Source organism: Carassius auratus, unplaced genomic scaffold (assembly GCF_003368295.1).
Source record: "Carassius auratus strain Wakin unplaced genomic scaffold, ASM336829v1 scaf_tig00038609, whole genome shotgun sequence".
Classification (NCBI taxonomy): domain Eukaryota; kingdom Metazoa; phylum Chordata; class Actinopteri; order Cypriniformes; family Cyprinidae; genus Carassius; species Carassius auratus.
In genome coordinates this window covers 88990-109473 of record NW_020526451.1, presented here as the reverse complement: position 1 = coordinate 109473, position 20484 = coordinate 88990, and the positions used below count along the sequence as shown (strand labels likewise).

General features: G+C 36.6%; 1 pseudogene; it reads right to left on the bottom strand.

Annotated features, from left to right (window-relative positions):
* Nucleotides 1-667: 667 nt before the first annotated feature.
* Nucleotides 668-20325, bottom strand: LOC113083525 (pleckstrin homology domain-containing family G member 4B-like; annotated as a pseudogene).
* Between the last annotated feature and the right edge of the window lie 159 nt (nt 20326-20484).

Genomic DNA, 20484 nt, shown 5'->3' with positions numbered 1-20484 from the left:
AGCCAGTCTGGGTGAGTGGATGTTTACTAACTTTATTTACATATATCAGTTTATTCATTCACTAGATGCTGATTGTATCAGTGTTGTGTATGTGTAGTTATTATCAACTAAATCTGATTTTAGTTAACATTAAAGTATAAGCTGAAGGACCAACATTATTTAAACTAAAACTGAGAAAAAAAATAAAGCTTAGTAGAAATAATTTAAATATATTTTAAAACAAAAAAACGAATATGATAAACATAAATATGCCAAAAATAAAAATGACAAACTAAAAATACAAGCAAATAATTTTTTTAAATACTTTTATAGTACATTAATAATAATAAAATAACACAGGATTGTATTACTGCTAATGCATGTTCATCTGTCTATCTGAATCAAGACACAAAACAGCAACAAGCTGAATAAAATTAAATATAACTTACTTTTAATGTTTAATAAAGTTGAATACAAATAAATATATTTTAAAGCAAAAAAGAAAACACAAAAATGACAAGCACAACAAATTTACAAAAACTTTGACTAAAATGTAAAATATACAAAAATCTAAATAATAAATAATACAATAAATTTAAATGATACTAAAACAACAGAAGATTATGGCTGCTAATGCATATTCATCTTATTGTCAATATTTCTTAAGAAAGACACAAAACAAAGCAAATTATAATGACCTTTTATTTATTATAATTTAATAAAATGCAGTTTCTCTCTCCACTGAGGTCCTGTCATCTGGTATATTAACATACACAAAATTAATTACATGCAATTGAATAATCAAAATTATTATTTTTTCAAGCAACTGTGTATATATTTTCAAAATTCCCCGAACCTCATAAACTATACTGAGGTTTTTAAGGTGGATACATGTATAAAGCACAACATTTCAGTGTTACAGCAGAAAGTATGATAATAGAACCGATTTTTGGTTATTGGTCTGAGTTGTGTTATTAAACATTACATATGCATTGCATCTGATTTAAAAATCAATTTCATGCAAATTAATTGCACAATGAAGCTTTAACAGAATATTTCTGTTGTTATCCAGGAAAGCGTCCTTGTAGGTCCACAGATGTGTCTTTCTCAGATGGTCAGCACCAGAAGTAAAGAACTGGTCCACAGTCTCAGATCTGGTCAATATCATCTTGTTTATGTTCTTTATTATTTCCCACTGCATTTTCTTCAAACAAATATCTAAAATCTGTTCTGTTCTGAGCTCTTCTTCATCAGGTGAATCCATCTTACATGAGTTTCCTGTAGATTTACCTGGTTGATCTGACATCAGTGAACTTCTTCTGGAGAGATGTAAGCATGCCTGTGGAAATGTTGCATCATTAGTATCATTCAGAAAATATGTAATTTATCAGTTGCATATATTTAATGTTTGCACATACTTAATAATTCCATTTATAGAGCAGGTACTAATCAAGTAAAATGTATTTGTACAGTATAATATACTGTATATTGTATATGTACAATGTACAATATGTACAATATACATTATGCAAAGCAGCTTTACAGAAAATCATGATGTTCATGTTTATAACATCTTAATATCTTCATGCATTATAGTTGCATTTAGCAGATTGGAGCTGGGCACCAATATAGTTACATTTTGCAATGATACAAGCAATCAAGCAGTTGTGATTTTCTGTATAGTAGCCCATAAAAGGTATACCACCCTACAAGAGTGTATTACATGATTGAGTTGGACATACTTGTATACACAGCTTTATGATTTGTAGCTGTATTAATATAGTGTGTAATGAATCACTGTCTGTAACTCACCTCAATCACAGCTAAACTTCTGTTGATGCCTTGGAACGAATCGGCTCTTGAAACTGACCATACAGTAAACACAAAAAACTTAATTAACATCCATTCTGAATTAATTATTTTCCTGATTGAATATCAGTATTCAGCTATGTCTCAAAACCTAGTTTTTGCTAATTTTAAGTGTCAAAATAAACACTTAAAAGTGTATTTTGACATTTTTCTTCCCACTTATAGCCCAAAATCTTCAAATTGACCTGTGCATGTGGATACATAACAATGTTTTTGAGTGCAGTGATCTGCTCTAACATCTTTAAAGTCAGCATGGCTTTGCCTGGAAATGTTGCCTAGAAAGGCAGCTCAGTGGGTTTTGAACACAGCTGACGTGTGTTTATTTCTCAACCTTGAGAGAGCCGTGAGCATCTGTTTGTGGACCGAGCTTCTTCCTGGACAGAGCAGGTGAGCCGTGGTGAAGATCATGAGCGGGAGACGCCTGACACGCTGAAGAACTGGAGTGAAGCAGTGATGACACAGACGCTCTTCTTCTTGTGGGACAATTATGATCCGCGCAGCTAAATAAACCTGTGTTCTCAGTAGAGGAATCTATAAAGAAAGGACGGAGAGAAAGATTTTAGATTCAGGCCTTTCCTGTATTATACAGAGACTATTAATTTTCCAGTAGGAGTCTTTGCTACCGTATTTTCCTTGGAAAACGCTGGGTGACATGGAGCCCCGCCCAGACGAGGATGATGAGTGGCTGCCTACGGTTGATGTGCTGCTGCCAGAGCCAATCGAATCTGGCCGTGGCAAAGCCACGCCCCTTTGAAGGACAGACACCAAGGGGTTGGGTCTTTTCAGTATTCCTACAACTTCTGTCAGAAAAACAGTAAGAGAAAATTCAGGTAATGACTGAAAATGGCTTTACTTTGTCATATAAAATTAAAGCAGCTAGAAAAGAAGCAAGTTTCTTCAGGGGCGTAGCAACTATTTTACTGTATGTTCTCACATTTAGACGACAATCATTAGTCTGCATTTGAGCAAGGCTGATTTTTAGGAAAGCTTGTTTCTGACAAAGGATCAATTAAATAAAAAGGTCATTGTGAATTGCAATTCTGCTATTTTTCCTCAGTACTGTGAGAAATAAGCCTTTAATACCTTTTCTTTTCTTCTGTGGCAGAAACAGGCTTCCATAGTTTAGTTTTTGTTTGTTTGTTTGTTTGTTGGCTGCAGTGCAAACTAAATGAAATTGTGAAGAGTTACTGTGTGAAACAACATTCTTCCAAATATCTTTTTTGTTCCACAGAAGAAGGTCATACAGGTTGGGAATGACATGAGGGTCAGTAAATGACAGAATTATAATTTTTGGGTTATTTCTTTGATCTCTTTAAGATCCAGCAGAAGCTGGGATTGGGTTGAACAAATGCACAAGTGTTAAACGGTAACTATATTATAGCTAGCATTCACTAACTATTATCTGCCTCTCAGCAAATTAGTCGCAGATTAGTTAGCGTATTATCCCAATGACCCAAGCCACACCTGGTAAAGCTTGTGTGCCAAGACTCTGACAGAAAATAAACTACCTGATGAAAAAAGACAACAGAAGAGAAGTCATCTTTGATAAAGCTATGCATTTTTAAAGGTAATTTTCATAATAAATACAGTGGAATAACTAGCATTTCAGAATATTTTTCAACCGTTCCTACGCCCTTGAGTTTACACCATGAGCTCAGATATATGCATGCAAACTGTCCCCGCCTGTGATTGGCTGATAAATACCTCTTCCTGTGACATCACCATTCACGGCGTGATTGCTAACGGCTGCGTTTCTGGGTTGAATATCGGAAAAAGGTTTCCAACCCATTCCCATGAACATCCTCTCCTGTCTCCTCAGCTCTGAAACACAAACATCTGTAGATCTACACGGATGTACAAGCACAAACAACGCACACAGTAACCTGTAAATGCCTAGTTTGATACATATATAGTGTTGTATGATGTCCTGACCTCTGCTCTTCAGCGCTTGTTCCCACAGTATGTGCTCCAGGTCTCTGGTCCAGGCCTCTTTGGCGTCCCGTGTCTCTGCCTGCAGGATGTAAGTGTCCTGGGACCGTCTCCTCCTGAACCAGATCTCAAAACTGCGGCCGCTCACCCCGCACGAGTGAGTCATTCCTATCTCACAGGTCTACAGACAAACATTAAGCAAACTTTAATCATAACTAAATTTGTAAAAAAGAAAATGAGTATTGGCTGTTTGCAAGATTTTCTGTAAATTTTGACTCTGGTGAATGGGCTTGACTCCCATGGAAAACACATGAATATAAAATATATATCTAGGATCAGTTATTATTACTATTTTATTTATTTATATGTTTGGGAATGCATTTGCAGATATAGTTATTATTTAGAAATTTGTTTTATTATACAGTACTGTTAAAAAAAATCTGGGGCCTGTAAGGTTTTTTAAAAATAATTTTGAAAAAAGTATTCTGCTCGTCAAGACTGCATTTATTTGACTATAAATGCAGTAAAAACAGTACAATTATGAAATATTATTACAATTTTAAATAGCTTTTCTCTATGTGAATATATTGTAAAATGTAATTTATTTCTGTGATACAGCTCTGAATTTTCAGCAGCATTTCTCCAGTCTTCAGTGTCACATGATCTTCAGAAATCAGTCTAATATTGTGATTTTCTGTTTTTATTATTATCAATGTTTGAAACCGTTTGATGCATTTGATTTGTCAGGATTCTCTGATTAACAGAAACACTAATATTCTCACACACGTACCTTGATAGACATCTTGTAAACGTACACATCATCTCCACGGTCGTTTTTTTGGTCTTGGTGAAGAGGATGACGTCCTGGAAGAGAAACACTCGTCGGAGGGAACGTTTCTTGCGGAATATTACCCAGAATTCATCCTGCCGAATCAGTTGGCCCTGCTCGTTCAGATTCAGCTAACGAAACAAAATGACAAATTACTTTACAATGACATTACTTCTTGCATTTAATGGAAAAACAGGAAAATCAGGTTCAGATGTGTGAAAAAAAGACCTAAATTTGTATCCCAAAAGAAAAACTATGTCTATATGGTGGAGTTTGTTAAACAGATTTTTCAGCGTGAATCTGGTAGCTTCACCACTAACATCGCAGCCGCGGATGGCGTCCATGGTGAGCAGGTCGTTCCCGTGCCGCAGCTGGAAGCGCACCACCTCTACAGCCGCCTGGATCTCCTCTCGCTCTCCGCTCTGATCCGGCACACATTCGTCCAGGATCTCCTGCAGCAGCAGACTGTATTTACTGATCCTCTGGACCGGCTTCAGCAGGTACGACGAGAGATCCATGCTGTCACCCAACTCCATCTGCTTACACTGGGAGAAAAGAGCCTTCAGTTCATTCCCATTCACTTCAGTTCAACTCAGAAGAAACAGCAACAGATGCAGAAATAAGTGTAGGATTCAAATATATAAAATATATTTAATTTAATTTAATTTAATTTAATTTAATTTAATTTAATTTAATTTAGCAGATGCTTTTATCCAAAGTGTATATATATATATATATATATATATATATATATATATATAATTTGTTTTCCATGTTTTATTTTATTTAAATATTTAAATATATTTTTTAATAAATATATTTTAAATATATAAATTATATAATACATATTATTTATATTAAATAAATATATATTATCATTTAAATAATATATAATTTGTTAATATTATTTAAATAAAAATACATACAAATGTAAAACATTGTAAATTATAATATAAAATTATTTTATATATTCATATTGTCCATGTATTATTTTATTTCAATATTTCAATATATTTTTAATGAAATATTTTAAATATATAAATTATACAATGAATATTATTTATATTAAAGAATATATATTCACATTTAAATAATATATAATATTTTGGTATTATTTAAATAAAAATATATAAAAATGTAAAATAATATATTGTAAATTATAATATAAAATACACTATATTATTTATATGAATATTTTAGTATATCAACCTTGAAGTATCTGTGATGTTGGATCAGAGCGTCAGACTGGGGTTTGTTCTTGCTGTAAAGGGCGTAAAGTCCGAAACTCTCTCTCTGTTTGAATAGATATTTATACAAGGTTAAAATGATATTCTGATGAAAATGAAAGTGTTAAATCCACAGATCTGTCTCACGTGGTTGAGGAAGCAGCGTCCGACTCGGAGCGGTTCTGCTCGACAGGCCTCCAGTTCCTGCTGGAAGTGCTGGCGGTGGAAGTCGTACAGTTTCTCCAGGTTACCGAAGATACGTCCACGCTGACCGCGCAGATCCTGCGGGACGTCCGGCCGGGACAGCAGGGGGAAGTAATGGGTCAAGATGTAGCCGAGAGAGCGAACATACTCCACCTCCGTCAGCAGGAGCTCCTCCATGATGCGATGAAGCTTCCTGCAGAGAAATTATAATAAGAATGCATTTCTAAAACAATCATAATCTATAATGCAATATCAGCCTTTAGAAAAGTATCCTTTTTATACGTGGCACCATGGAATTATTTCTATAGAAATTATTATATCATTATAGAAATCTATTATTATGTTTACCATTTGCATTACAATTGTAGTGAAACCACTACTTTAACATTAAACACTTTTAAAATCCTTGATTTACTCTTTACTGTAACTTTACCTTTCTGACATCAGTGTAAGCTTTTGGATAGAGAAAGAAATAGCATGAAAAATATTGAGACTTGTTTTTTTTCTCTCCCTGTTATACACTGCTGTTCAAATCTGTGGAGTCTATAATATTTATTTTTTGAAAGAATGCAAGGATGCATTAAACTGGTCAAAAGTACAGACATTACAGTAAAGACATTTTTCATTTTACAAAAGATTTCTATTTCATGCTGTTCTTTTGTATTTTAAATTAAATTAATCTGTTTCCACAACTGTTTTACAACGTTGATAATAATCAGAAATGTTTCTTGAGCAGCAAATCATCATATAATAATGATTTCTGAAGATCATGTGACACTGAAGACTGGAGGAATGATGCTGAAAATACAGCTTTGATCACAGGAATAAATTACATTTACTATATATTGACATAGAAAACACTTAAAATGGTCAAATAAATGCAGCCTTGGTGTTTATCAAATACATAAATAAATCTTCATGACTCCAAACTTTTGAGTGGTTCTAATAACTAGAAAGCAAAGTGCATCTTCAAGGTAAGTTAACGCAGTGATTTATCTTTATATTTAAAGAAATCTATTTATCTATATATTTAAATAAATTTAAAGAAACATTAAATTATTATAATTTTTTTAACTTCAATTGAAATTAAATTATTACACATTTTGATAATTTTTTTATTTTATTTTTATGTATTCTTAATTATTTAAACTGAATAAATGAAGAAAAAAAATCACAATTCTGTTTTCAAGAGCAGAGAAAAAGTGTTGCAGTGGATTTGGATTAAAGATTATACAAGTCAAATGTATTTGTCTTTAAGAATAATGGCCATAGTTGAAATGTTCATAATAAAACCCGAAACCCTTTTAAGTAACGTGAAGTAAACAGCAGCTGTTTGATTTTGCGGTTGTTTTTACAGAAGAACACTCACATGGTTCTGTTTGGGCTCTCTGGGCTGGATGCAGTGTTTTCTCCATCAGTTCTCCATCTGTCTGTGAACACAGGGCCGTCTCCAGCGTCCTCCGTCTCTTCACAGAAGCTGCCGTGGCCAGAGTTTCCGTACGGCTGGTTCTGGCAGAAGACGGGCTCTGTGATGTGGAGCTCGGGTCCCTTGCTGTTGGTTCTGGCTGCGCTGTGCCAAGGAAACCACTGACAGCCCACCGCACTCGAGCCTGTGATGGGTCTCTGCTCTTGGGAGGCCTTTCTGCCAACACTTTTGCCTCTCTGGACACAGTCTGCAGGAATTTCCTTCCCAGTCTGAGCGGTTTTGGCTTCTTTCCGGGTTTTGTGGTTGGATCTGAAGTTGAAGCAGGTGACGGTGCCGTGAATGCTGTCTCTCGCCCGACTCGCCCTGCTCTCCGACAGCTCGGGTACAATCCCATGCTCCTCTTGTACTGGGTGAGATGACCAAAACGTTATTTTACAACACACTGCAAAATACTGCATTTAGTACATTTTTTCCATTACGAATATCTAAACATTCTTGACTCATGATTCAGAACATACAAACAAAATGTATAGAACGTACTATATAGTTCCGTTCCTTGATTCTGATTGGTTGAGCCAAGTTCGAAATTCCTCTACCAACATACACCTTTGTTTACATTTGTGTGTTGCTCGGCAACCACTTTGTTGGAGCCACAACTGTTTCTGAGGAACTACATTGTTTGTCTGAAAAATAATGTTTTTATTAATACCATTATACGTTATTTGCTCAGTTTTATTTTGTGAAACCTTACTATGTTTGTAGAATAACATGTTATAAATTAACTGTAAACCATGGCTCCTCTGGGCTTATTGCTTTATTTGATAACTTGATAATTTTTATAATTTTTAGTCATTTTACTTCTCAAGTAAATATCTAGATCCATCCATTTTCCTTGTTTTTTCCCCCCTATTTTTTCCCATTGTTTTCCATTACAAATATCTAAACGTACTTAAATCAAGCAACATTTTCTTGCGAAACTAAATGACTGAAGATATTAAGTCTTGTTTTCTAAAGGAAAAATAAAATCTGTCAGAATGAAGAGAGTTTATTTAACCTATTGCCATTAGACAATTTTAGATTCCAAATTTTCTGATATAAACTTGCAATTGTGAGAAAGTAGTCTTAATTGAGAAATTAAAAGTCACAATTATATCACAAAATAAAACAACAAATAAATAAACCCTGCAAGATGTGAATTCAAAGGCCAATTCTGGTATTTTTTCAACTCCTAATTCTAAGGAAAAATTTTAGAATTACATGATATAAACTAAATAAAAAGTCAATAATAAAGTCAGTATAAAAAGTCAAAATTTCATAATGTAAACTTTATAACTACATTTCTGAGGGGAAAAGTCAGAATTACATGATGTAAACCTAAAATCTGGAGAAGAAAAATACAATTGCAAGTTTATATTATATTATAACCCATTTATATTATAACTCATTGCTAAGAAAAAAGGTCAGAATTACAGAATAATTAAACTCAGAATTTAGAGGAAAGAAGTTACAATTGCAGGTTAATAACTTGCAGTTCTGAGGAACAAGATGTGAATGACATAATATAAACTAATATTAAACTTATATAAAAATGTCTGATCTAATGCATGATGTAAACACAATTTTGAAAGTCATAATTATGAGTTTATAACTTGCAGTCATGAAAAAGTCAAGTTTGCATGATGTAAACTCACAACAGAAAGAAGAAAAATAATCGCAATTATGAGTTTAAAAAGTATGAATTATCAAATTAAATGTGGAAATTACCGTTTTAATCAAATATGTTGTTTTTTAAAAAAATTTCAAGCTTCCATGTCATACCAAACAGCCCTGTCTTGTAAGGACTCTGGTGAATCCTCACCTGGAGTGACCTCGGGCCAGTCAGAGTGATGTCCAGCGGTGGGCCAAGCTCCTTCCAGAAGCACCAGTCTCTCCTGCAGCTGTCGCCGGACGTCCTGACAGTGGATCCAGGCGGCGTCCCACACCTGCAGAGCTCTGGAGCTGGAACATGCCTGCGTTCTCACGTCCTGGAAGTGTTCGGGAGAAAACTCATCTAATCTCTGCAGGTAAGCCTGAAGATGTGTCCAGCGCTTCTCATCTGGAGAACTGCAGTGTGGCTCCTGTTCCAAAAATCGCCTGCAATCGCTGGCCACGGCTGATGCCTGGAACAATTGTGATTTCATTCATACATAGGGAGGATTATGTTGACAGAAATGTGTTGCCCAAAAATGTCAACATATCCCTTTCAAAAATTAACCATTTTAATACAATAAACTGAAACAAAACATGCCTACTATAGTTAAACCATGCATGGTGACCACAAATGAACCACGGTTTTGCTACACTAACCATAGTTTAATCAGGGTATTCGTAGTGAAACTGTGGTTATACAAATGGTAACCAAATGTAATTATTGAAGGAAGGCAAGTTTATGCTTTTTGACTAGTAATAGCGTATAACACTCCACTAGGTGGCAGCATGATTTAATGATTTATATTATCAGTGTTTCACTAAATAAGGAGACTATAGAGTTTTTTCCAGTTGTTCAGTTTGTAATCTTAAATTGTCAAAGAGAATCATATCAAACTGATGTTAAGACTAAACATTTGTATTTCTTTGACTTCAAGTCTCATAAGAATGATTGAATGAACATGAGTGCAGCTTCAGTGTGTTTAATGTTCTACTATATGATTCTACATCAAAGCCTGTTTAGCCCCGCCCACTGATTCTACATCAAAGCCTGTTTAGCCACGCCCCCATATTCTACATCACAGCCTGTTTAGCCCCGCCCACCGATTCTACACCACTGCCTGTTTAGCCCCGCCCACTGATTCTACACAACCGCCTGTTTAGGCACAATCATCGACACTGGATTTTCAAAAAGATTGAAACTAAAAGACGATGTTGTACCGACTATATTAAATTAGACAGTTTGAGTAACTATTATCATCTCGCGATCACTATTGCTTTGTCTCTTCTCACGGATTGTTTAATATGTTTTGAGATGCATTCTGATGAGGGGATAAAAACTATACAGAAAATAGCTTAATGCTTCTAAATCATGATTTTTTTTTAATTAAGGATCTTGATGGCATTATAAGTGGACCTCAGAGAAGAGCACAAAATAAAAACAAAGGCAGTTCATGAAGGCTTTAAAGTGTAAGCTGTACCCTCTCGCAGAAGTGGCAGATGTACACCATCATGCCCAGCTCTTCACAGCAGTGCTCGGCCCTCGACACAAAGTCAGCCAGACTGGATTTAAACACAGACACCATCCTGTGAAACACCTCCATCTCGGGATAGTTCGGCCCCTGAACGCTCTCTGCATCTGACACCAGCATCATCGCCTGATGCTTTCGCTCCTGATGTTGAACCAGACACGTTACAAGAAAACATACGCCACAAGGATAAACACTACACATTTTTTTGCCACTTAATGATTATGATGACAAAGTTGAGGTTTATTTTGAAGTCACTTATGTAGTGGCTCACCATCAGTTTTCTTCACTTTCACTTACGTTTGCTTCAGAGAGAAAAGCTTTGAAACTCTGCAGCGTTTGCTGGATTCGTTCACTGCAGTCTTCCACAGATTCAGCCTGCAGGAGCCGCGCTTCTCCTTCTGTGTCGAACCAGTCCTTAATCTACACAGAGACACGCTTTCTGAACTCAGTGCATCTGAACACAAAAGACCAATGTACTCTAGCGCTCAAAAGTCTGGGGTCAGATTCTCTTTGTTGTTGTTGTTAGGAATGAATGCTTTTATTCAGCAAAGACTCATGTAAGACAGTAAAGACATTTGTACTGTAATATTATAGAATAAATAATACTAGGTTATTTTTAAATATACTTAAATGTAATATAATATCAATTATAATATTTTACCATTAAATATAATAGAAAATAATTTATAAATAATTTATAATAATTCAATTATAATAATAATGTATAAATAAATATATGATAATAAATATATACTTTAATACAATGATATTATAATACATCGATCAAAAATGACAAGAAAGATATTTATGCCTAAAAAGTTTTCTTTAATAACTAAATGCTGTTCTTTAAAAAAAAAAAAACATGCATCACGGTTTTCACAAAAAATACGAAGCAAAAAATTTTCCTTGAGCAGCAAATCAGTATATTAGTGTTGATGAAAATACAGCGCTGCATCACAGAAATAAGATACATTTTATAATCTATCAACATAGAAAACAGTTATTTTAAATTGTAATAATATTTCACATTATTCCTGTTTTTTGGTCAAATAAATGCAGCCTTGGTGAGCAGAAGAGACTTCTTTTAAAGACAGAGACGTTTTGTCTTTAAAGTAAAAGTAAAGTCCATTTTAATTAAATGATTTTAAGCTTTTTCATTCGTCTTTTGTTTACAGCTCTCTACCTTCGCAAACCTTGACTCCATCTCTCTGAGCTGTAACAGGAAGTTCAGGTGCTGCAGGGAGACATTGGACTTCCTGGCCAGGATGTGCACCTGCTCCTCCATGGCGTTGTACAGATGTGTGACTGTGTCGATGACCTCACTGCAGGAGAACACAGATGATTTACTGCATCATGTCCCTTCAGTATTATCAGTTAGATCTGTCGAAAGTGTTTGAAGCTGACATGTGTGTGTTTACCGGCTCTGTTCACAGTCTGGAGACCTCACTTCAGTTTCTCTCCTCAGCCTCGCCAGCATGGCTCCGCCTCCCCTTTGCAATCTGACCAATCGTGCGTCTTCCAGCACATCCTTCATTAGAGCTCCCTGCTCCTCAATGCACTGCTGCACATCCTGATTCACACACAATAATTTCTGCCATTTAACATATTCATAGAGGTCTGTGCATCATCTTTACATAAGAACAGTGTGGTTTTATTTATAAATAATTTTGATTGGAGGTGGGAGGCTGGTTTAAGACAGAACAAGAGCAGAGCAAAATGTTTCATTACCAGCATTGTGTCGATCTTATGAACGTCTTCCAGTTTCTTTACAGCTTCTGATAGCAGAGCGGATGTCTCCTGAAGATCTGACACAAATGGATACAGTTTCTGTAACAGACAAATGTGTAATTGTAATTATAATTTAATGAAATGTTATTAAATATATACATATAATAATAAATCAAGATATACAAATATATCAATAATATATTTATAAGTAGTATTAAACATCAACATTGCATTATTAAATATTACAGTATATAATTTTACATACAGTATATAGTAATATATGATCAGTTATAATCTTGTATTATTGAATAACCTCCAAAAATATAATTCAATATAAAATAATATAATAATATCATTGATAATATAAAGTTATTTTATTTAATATAAAATTACATATATAAATATCATATATTATTAGATTAATATATTAATATAATAATATATTAATAGTATAAAACATAATAATAATAATAATAATAATAATATAAATAATATTAAATAATGTATAAAATACAGCAATTTAATGTGGTATAAATTTAAAATAGTATTAAATATAATATAATAAAATTATATATAATAATAATAATCATCATCATCATAATATTAATAATAATAATAAACTATATATATATATATATATATATATATATATATATATATATATATATATATATATATATATATAATCTGATAATAATAATTATTATTATTTTTATTTATTATTATTATTTTTTTTTTATTATTATTATTTTATTAATAATGCTGGTAGGGATCAGATTGCCTGCCCAATAATGCACCTGATGGATCTGTAGCCAGACGCAGTGATTGTACTGGAAGGATCCGTGTAGAGCAGCAGTTAGCTGACTGACATCCACTATTTTATAAAGAGCCTTAAGTGATGTCACAGTTTCCATCTGCAGAGGGTTGAGAAGATCAAAGTGAGACATGCATGCACAACAATATTATTAAGAAAAGCACTGAAGCCAGGTGTGTGCAATAATAGAAAGAAAAAAACATCTCTCCTGACCATAACACCAGGTCTTTTCTCATGACTTTGGCTGTTGTCTTTATTCAGCAGCAGCAGAACCCGATGCACAGCATGAGGATCGAGTTCCTGTGGACAAACACTCAAGATTTAGTGCCGAAAGAGGTTTTCAAGCTGCAGTTTTAACCCAAACACACCTGGAGCATTAGGAGAGCTTTGGCGATCTCTGGATGTGGAGGCTTCTTCCGTGCATCAAACACCACCGTCATCCCTAGATCTTTTTCTTTCCTAAAAATAACATGCATCAGTCTTTCAGCAGTGAACTGATCTCTATGGTGTGTTTGCAGGGCAGATGTTGTACCTGGTGATGGTGTGAAAGTACAGCAGTAGTTTGCAGATCTCCTGGCTTGAAATGGGTGCCGAAGCCCAGACCTGATGATCTCCATAAATCTCCACCGCTGCTCGGCCTGAACGGTCCTGACCCCCTGCAGGAGGCAGAAGAGGTCAGACGCACATTAGACCAGGACAAACACAGCACTAATGCTTTCATTACTGCAGTCTGGGATCGTCTGTTTCAGCTTGCCTTGTACAGTATATAGACATTAAATTTCAATAGAAAACACAACATGGGCTCGTTCCAAAAACATGTTAAAGGGATGCTATTCATGGGGTTCTTAGTCTGTAGGTTTCATTGCTCAAATGAGATATTTGGGGGTGGGGGGTTACCTGTAAGACACATCATTCCTGAGTGAAGGAAGCCGTCAGCTGTAAGTACAGGAGGTGTGGATGATCTAGATGGTGGTCTCTCAGTTTCAGCTTGTGCTGATGCGTCTGAAAGATTTATCCGTGCTCCAGTAAGAGGAGGGGACAGAGCTTTTGAGTCCTGAGACAGATCTTCAAAGGAATAAGTCAGCATGCATTAAAACATGATCAAAGATGTTGCTTTGCTTCTTAGAAGATTCATTAGATCATAACGACTTGTCTTTGAATAAAACATACTGAACACATTTGATCAAACATTGATATTTTCCTCTTTTTTTCCTACATTAGTCTCTTGAAAAGTGTCTGGATGGATGTAAAGATAGATGTAGAAAGGATGTATGCATGGATGGAAAGACAGCTATATATAGGATGGATGGATGAATGCGTGGAAAGATTGATGTATGGATGGAAATGCAGAGATGGAATGATAGATGATGGCTTGTTGTATAGATAGATAGATAAATATAGGATTATGTAAAGATACAGAGATAGGTAGATTGGTGGGTGTATGGATAGATACAGTAGATTGATCCTAACTGATCCAAACCTTGAGCTGTTAGTCGTCTTCTGTTTATTTTTGGAGACACGAGTCCAAAAGCGGTCGTCTTCTTCCCTGGAACCACATGCAGCCTGGGAATCATCTCAAAGTAGCTGCTTCTGTCCACCTCGTCTGTCTCTCCTTGGACAACAATGTGGCACTTCTCAGACGTCCCAACCACCGCTGGAATAAAACAGTGTATCTCGTCCTGAGAAATGCTGTGTGTTTGATCCTTATGTCCTTCACTGGAGGAGTTGCCTAATGGAGCTGTTTCTGAGGAGCTGAAGCAACCGGTGTTTTCCTGAGCAGGTCTGTGAAAGCTTCTCGGCTCGTTTGGATGCTCAGATCTTTCTTTGGGTTTAATAGGTTTCTCCTGTGCTTCCATGAACCGGCATTTTTGTGCTTTGGTCCCTTGTCCGTGTTTCCTCTGCATGCACGGCGTACAGGGTTCCTCTGCGAACCTCACGGTGCGAACACAAGCCTTACGTTCCTGAGTAGCACTGTTGGACCTCAGCAGAGGAGTATGAGTCTGAGCCCAAGTTTGTGAGTATCCTTGGGTTTCTTTGGTAAGGTCAATTAGATCTTTGCAATTGCTAACCAAACTTCTGCTGTCCCATGTGTTTGGAGACACCCATCCCACCGGTCGGATCCCAGACTGAGTTGGATCCATTTCAGCATTTCTGGAACTACTGCTTTTGTCTACCAAACGCAAGGATACTGCTATACCATCCCGTGCAGGACAAATCCTCGTCTCGACTGAGAAATTAGAAGGGGTAGGTGTGTGTGGATGGCACAGACTCAAAGACTCTTGTTGGTTTGACGTAGACGAGGAGGCCATCCTCCGATCGTCTTCAAATTCAGGATTGGCCACCTCTTCCCAGGGAACCTTGACTATGCCCTGCTCGGTTTTGAGGACGCAGCGAGCCAGAGGCGTTCCATGTCTCCCATTGTTGAGTTCCTGAAGCCAGGCTTCAGTGAAGATGCTGGGGTACGAGGTCTCGGGTACTGGGGTTTCCTCCAGCTCACGTTCCTCCTCCACCTCCAAAAGGCTCTGGGATCACAATACGAGCTGCCTGGTTTCCAAACGGCACGATCTGCAGGTAGAAGTCTCCTGGTTTGAGCAGCAAAGGGTTAACGGGAGCGAGCTGGATCACGATGCGATCATGTAAACACAGAGGCCACCCGGAAAACCTGAACACCCTCTGAGAGTACGGAGCCTGTTCAGAACACACAGAAAATCTATTTAAGTGGAGGACATTTAGAACTCAGTTGAGAATCCCTTTTAGATTCCAAATGGAATGTTACATTTAAATTTAAATTTGAAATTCGGAAGCAATATTTGGATCTAATGAATCCATTCATTAGAACTCATTATATATAAATAAAAGAAATTCTTATAACTGTAAAGTATAAGTCAAATGTGATTTTATGAAAGCCTTTTTCAAAAACATCTTGACTTTTTTTTTAAGTTAATAAAGCAATAAGCCTTGCAAGTGCAGCTGATATTCCTCAGTGTGATGTCACATGTAAGTGCATTTTTAAGTGTTCACACTCCAGCGTCAAATTCTGACTGCCAAGAATTCAATAATTACTGAAGATTATAAGACAAGTATCTGTGGAAGATCAGGCTGATAAAGAGCTTTATTAAAAGAGTTTATGAAGTGATGCTCTTGATGTCAAAGATGTCTTATAATCACTGCTCTGAGCAGATGAACATCACACGGCCGGCTGACTCCATCACTCAGTAATTGACCTCAGATTCTGCAGATCTTTATGAATGTCAGACAGCGGTCTGGAGCATAATGACTCCTCAAAGATGATCCGTATGGAAGACATATACTGCAGTCGCTTCACAGATCATCTGAGCTCAGACAGTCCCTGGATGACACTGCTGCTAACCATATTGTGCTACTGACTATTTTCAGACAAAAAGCTATTTTTCATCAAAGAATGAGCTGACATTTTGGTAAACTATGCAGAAAATGTCAAAATATTAATCAGTTTTATTTATAATAGATAAAATAATAGCTATGAAATCAGCACTAAAAAGAGTTTGACATTTTATTTTATTATTTAAAATGTTTTAAAAGATCATTCCCATTTCAGCTGAATATTTGGTAAATTATACAGAAAAAATGCAAATTTTAATGGATTTTATGTAACATACATAAAATGCTGACTATAAAATCAGCCCTAGCAGGGGTTGGCCATTTTATTTTATTATGTAAAATACCTAAAAAGCAGTGGCTTAGCCACGGGTGTGCCAGGGTGTGCCTGTGCCACCCACAGTGGCAGCTGACACACCTAAAAATAGATGCAGAATTATTTTTTATAGTCTCAATAATTTTTTTTTACTAAACTTGTTATTGTTGTATAGAATTTTTTTTTTTTTTTCGCGACTCGGTTGATTCAGATCGGCACTTCGGAGCCTGTTCGCGACTCGGTTGATTCAGATCGGCACTTCGGAGCATGTTCGCGACTCGGTTGATTCAGATCGGGACTTCGGAGCCTGTTCGCGACTCGGTTGATTCAGATCGGCACTTCGGAGCCTGTTCGCGACTCGGTTGATTCAGATCGGGACTTCGGAGCCTGTTCGCGACTCGGTTGATTCAGATCGGCACTTCGGAGCCTGTTCGCGACTCGGTTGATTCAGATCGGCACTTCGGAGCCTGTTCGCGACTCGGTTGATTCAGATCGGGACTTCGGAGCCTGTTCGCGACTCGGTTGATTCAGATCGGCACTTCGGAGCCTGTTCGCGACTCGGTTGATTCAGATCGGCACTTCGGAGCCTGTTCGCGACTCGGTTGATTCAGATCGGCACTTCGGAGCCTGTTCGCGACTCGGTTGATTCAGATCGGCACTTCGGAGCCTGTTCGCGACTCGGTTGATTCAGATCGTAGCATGTTTGAGATTTTTTTTTAATTCACATCTGGACATCGAAGCAGTAAGTGTTTGTCAAACAGTTAATTGGTGATAAATGAATATTTTGACTTGAGGCTTTTTTTTTACCTGTCGATTCAGCATGTACATGGGCCCACACTGGACACACTCTAGACTTAATCATCAGTAGAGCTCTAAACTTTTCATCCATTGTACAGTGGCGTAGCCACGGGTGTGCCAGGGTGGCAGCAAATTACATTTTATAAGAAGTTTTTGCTGCTACCATAGACATCAGTGAGTATTTTACAAACTACCAAAGTATTGTTTTACTAGTGATTATGTATATTTAAATGTATGAAACCTAAAATAAACATTATGTGGTTGAAAACACTGCATATTAATTGTGATATATGACAAGCGCTGAGCGGTCCGTCTCTGGCTCAGTGAAGCCAACGCACGAAAGCTGTTTGAATCTGGCAGTTCTGTGACGTCACTGAACATTCTAAATCATACTCTCAGGGGCACAGAAATAAGAATCCAATATATGGTGCAATAATGCTAAAAATGTTAAAATGTAATTTATATTTTAAATTATTTTTGTTTAAATATATCTGCTGACATTTGGACTGCCAACCAATCAGAAAACAGCAGCTGACTGTGACCCCAGCAGTCTATAAACAGATCAATTTGATTGCACATTGCTAGCTAGCAATATGTTGCAGAGCTCCTTTCTTAATTTTTTTTTAGCAAATAACCTTGGCTTGATGGACAGCCGGACACAAGGCCTTAACGTTACACCTGAATGAGGATGTTTCTCCCTCACCGGGCCCTACAGTACATCAGACATTAGAAATGTCCAAGTATCGTACCAGAAGTTAAAAATTATCGTATTTCGAAGAAAATGATTACCTTTAACAATTAACTACATTTTGACACGACCTGCAAATTAACACTAGGAGTATGGTTGGATGGAAGCAGTGTGACAAAAATACTATCCCATAATTTTGCACAGTAATCTGACAATAAATGTGGCACACCCAGATTTTCATATGCACACCCAGAGTCTCTTTTCTGGCTACACTACTGCTAAAAAGATCACAGAATGTTATTAAATACATAATTTAAGATTGAGTTTCACCCAAAAATTCTCTTGTGATTCATGCAGGTTCAATGTTGGACAAATTAAACCCCCAAAAGGGCCTATAGTTACAGAAGAAACACCCATATATTTAAGACCCTGTTCTTCATGATTTTAAACACCCACTTTCCTTCACTAGTGGCTCGTTGCATGCTATGATCTGTGAGGTCAGTTATGTATGGTTTTTCCCACACTCACACAGGCCGCCCGCTGCACGCTCTCCAGAAGGTGCTTGGCTGGGATGAGGAAGTCGCTCAGACACTGGAGGGCGTCTCCATGGAAACGACCCTCGATGACCTGGAAGAGCTGGCTGAGGACAGTAGAGGCAGTGACCTCAAACGGTGGATAGAGGGCAGACAGACAGCTCTGGATCGAGGAGTCCAGGGAATCAGGATTCTGTAAGGACACACATACAGGTGCAGTTTATGAAAATAAAAATATTATACTACTTATAGTATTTTATACGTTTATTTTATGTTTCAGACATTTACATTACTGTTTAAATGTCTGGGGTTGGTAACATTTTTATTGTATTTGAAAAAAAGTCAATAGTTCTGCTTGGTTCTGAAAGAAATATACTTCCAGTTTGTAGTAAACAGCTCAAGCTTGCTCAGTTGAAGGTTGTAACAGAGTGTAACAGACAGGTGTGGTCTGGAAGATTGTGAGACGGTCCAGGGGGAGTTTTCAGTTTCTCTGACTCTCAGGCCCAAATCTGACCCTTTAGTCTGTGGATCTGGATTTAGCCGCTGCTGTTTCAGCAGTGACGGACCGCAGGGTTAATGACATTCCTACTGTCCAGGGGGCTTAAGTGTGCACACACATACAGTACACATGCCATCAAGGGCCAAATTCATCAGAAACATGCATCTTGCTCTCGTTCAACCAGAAAAAAGTTACAGGGAAATTTCCAGAAACATGTATGTGCTAGAAACTAATTTAATGTAAACATGAAATAAAAATGGTTTATTTCCTTAATAAAGAGTCATCAGTGCACGCTATTTTAAGGCAATACACTATACAGACAAAGACATTTTTTAATGCACTGGTCAAATTTGAGAAGCTGGGTTATTTTACATGTCTTCTTTTTAATGGAAAGAAAACATCATGCTTATTTTTTTACACTTAATCTATTTGTGCCTGTAGATTTCAATTACGATTCATATATTTTAAGAGTTTTTTCTCCACTTCAGCAGCACTTACATACACCAGACTTATCTGTATTCTGAAGGTTTCTACCGTGGGGTTTGTTCAGATATCATTTGTACTGATTTATATAGCATGGTAAAATATGGTGATATCTATTAGTTATCAGTTAAAGTTTTGACTGCTTTTGAATTACTCTTGGTAAAGCCAGATTCCAGTTTTAAACAGCTTTTCGATCAATCTTTCTTTAGTGTACTTTTAATATGTACTTGACACAACATGTTTGCATCAGTGTCTTGAAGTGGATCTTGCGAAGTGTCTGATGTGAGAGTGGACACGTCTGTGATACTGGATCTGGTGTATTTCTGACTGATCTGTATTTATGTCAAGGCGAGAAACAGACGCCACGTTTGAGACTTGTTGAAATGATCTCACATCGACCTCCGAATCTCCTCTGACCTCAGGGGCCATCCATCAAATCACATGACTGTGTGTGTGTTTGTGATGAGATGTAGGAGAGAACCCTAGTTTTTAGTGTCCAGTTTCTCTCTCATATAACAACAGTCTGTAGTTCACATCCAAATCCTGTCACAATAGTTTTTAAAGCACAGCAGAATTAAATTCATTTTA